Genomic DNA, 2,615 nt, shown 5'->3' on the forward strand with positions numbered 1-2,615 from the left:
AAAACAATATGTCATGAAGACACTAACCCGGGGAAAGCTGGCTTAGCTCTACTGCTATCAGATGAGACAAGGCTGTGAAGCAGAAAAGGCAAAAAAAAAAAAAAGGCGAAAAGTATTCCCGCAGATAAAGAGGAAGCGCTAGCAATGACAAAAAGTCAAATCAGCAGGGAGATTGGATCATCTGAAGCCTGTGCGTATCTAAGACATGCAAAGCAAAGGAAAAGGCAAATCAATTATCATAGGTGACGATTTCCAACACATCCTTCGGTGACTGATAGAAAAGCTTACAGACAATAAGTCCAGAAAGATAAAGACGTGAGCTACACGATAAACAAACTTGACCTCCATGACACATGTAACAGGAAGCTCAACAACAATAGGGCTGCCTTCTTTTCAAGTGTGTGTGTAACATCCCACAAAGGAAATTTCAAAGCCAATTTCAAAGGACTGAACTCAAAGTATGTCCTCTGACAAGAAAGAAAATACACACTGGAAATCAATAGGAAGTACTTTTAAAGCCCCCAAATGCTTGAAAATTACTAAGTACTTCCAAGTAATCTATGTTTCAAAATTTGGTAATTAATTAATTTTTTAATTAAAAAATAGAAATGTCAATTGAAGTTAGAAAAACCAGTTGTGGCTGGAGTGATAACGAGCAAACCACATTTCCAGGGCTGTGCAGTTCCTATGTAAAGGCTGGGAAGGGAGGCGTCTGTCTTCAATCTCAGCCCTAAGGAGTGGAGACAGGTAGAGCTCAGGGGCTGCTTGACTAAACCAGTCTAGCCAGTGGGTAAATTCCAAGGTCGGTGAGAGAATGTCTTAAAAAAAACAGGGTAGAAAGAAATAGAAAAAGACATCCAACATCAACCTCTGACCTTCATACATGGGCATTTGGCAAAAACCAACAAGAACCTACAAGATAAAACTGATCCCCTTAAGCCAGGATGGATAGGCTAACTAGCGCCTATGATCCCACACTTAAAGAAGGAGGATTATCAACAACGTGGGACACAGACTGAACTCCAGAGCAGCCTGGGCCACCCAGGGAGACCCTATCTCAAAGCTCCCAAACATATATTGGGGCGGGGGTTGGGGGATAACAGAAAGACAAGGCGCTAGAGAGGAACACCAAATTCGAGGCAAATAAAGTGGATAGAAATAAATGGTAAATATATAAGCAGAAAAAGGAACTCAAAAAACAACATAAAATAAGAGCAACACCAACATAATGAAAACTAAGTTCTTTAAAAACTAATAAAATTTACAAATCCCTAGGACAGAGAAAAGGGAAACTATTAAATAAAAATAACAAAAGAATTGCAGTTCCTAGAAATATAGATAGTGACAGTTATTGAGATAACATTATGAACAGCTTTGTACCGATAATAAAATATGCAATTTAGATGAAGTGGACATTTCTCATCAGGTTGTGTAATAGACCCATAAGCTCGTGTTTGAACACTAGTGCCCAACTGGTGGCGCTGCGTGGGAAGATGGGGAAACCTTCTGGAGCTGGAGCTGAAGCTGGAGACCAGTTAGAGGAAGTGAGGTCCTAGGGACTGATCTTGAGATTTCACAGTCCACTCGCACCCTTCATCTGCCCTAGGCGTCCTGCAGGCACAGTGTGGCCAGCTACTTCACGTGTCTGCTGCTGTGCCTTTCCCACCACGATGGTTTGCATCCCTTCGTAAACTTTAAGTCAACACGACCCCTGCCTCCTCCCTTCAATAGCTTCTCGTCAGCTATTTGGTCACAACGGCATGAAAAGTGAACCATGCGATTGCCCATGTGGGCTCACTGACCAAGTAATGCTATGTTGAAGAGGCCACTGAGCAGGTAAAAGGCTGCCCAAATGACTATCAAGAGAATGAAGGTGTGCTTCCACATGGGGAGCCATACAATAATGCAAAAACTGAGCTATGGCCAGCATGGTGGCACACACTTATAATTCTAGCACTCCAGAGGCAGAGGCAGAGGCAGAAGGATTATGTCAAATACAAAGTCCTACTTAGAGAGTTCTAGGCCAGCCAGGGCTCTACAAACCCTGTCTTAGAAAAACCAAAACAAAGACCAACTGTTGTAAGGAATGGCAGGACGAGTTTCACAGATACTGGGATTCAGTAAAAACAATCCCATTTTTTAGAATGCATGCTGGGTGATTCTATTCATAAGGCAAAAAATAATCGGTTTTGATAGGAAACAGATGTTGGCAACTTTCCAGAGGTAATGACTGGGCTGGACATCAGAGAAGTCGGGAGATATATTTGTTCCCTACCTTGACGTGAGTTTGTTCACAATGTAAAAATGCATTAGGCTGTCCCTTTAAGATAGTGAACCTTCCTGACTGTGTGATAAATCAGCTTTTAATTTAAAAAGAAGTACGTCTGAGAAGCAAGTTTAGTTTGAGGTATCTGTGCCTCTCATTAAAGTAGACAGTAGCACAATGTCCACTCTTCATATCCTCAGAGACAGGACTCCAGGGCATCATGCATTTTGTTTTGTTTTGTTTTCTCAACTTTGATTTAAAAAAAACTGATTCTGTTCACCTGGGGACAGGTTTCATATCTCATGAAGCTATGATCAACAATAGAGCAATAGAGCAATCTGATAAAGAA

This window comes from Apodemus sylvaticus, chromosome 6 (assembly GCF_947179515.1).
Source record: "Apodemus sylvaticus chromosome 6, mApoSyl1.1, whole genome shotgun sequence".
In the NCBI taxonomy this organism is placed as follows: domain Eukaryota; kingdom Metazoa; phylum Chordata; class Mammalia; order Rodentia; family Muridae; genus Apodemus; species Apodemus sylvaticus.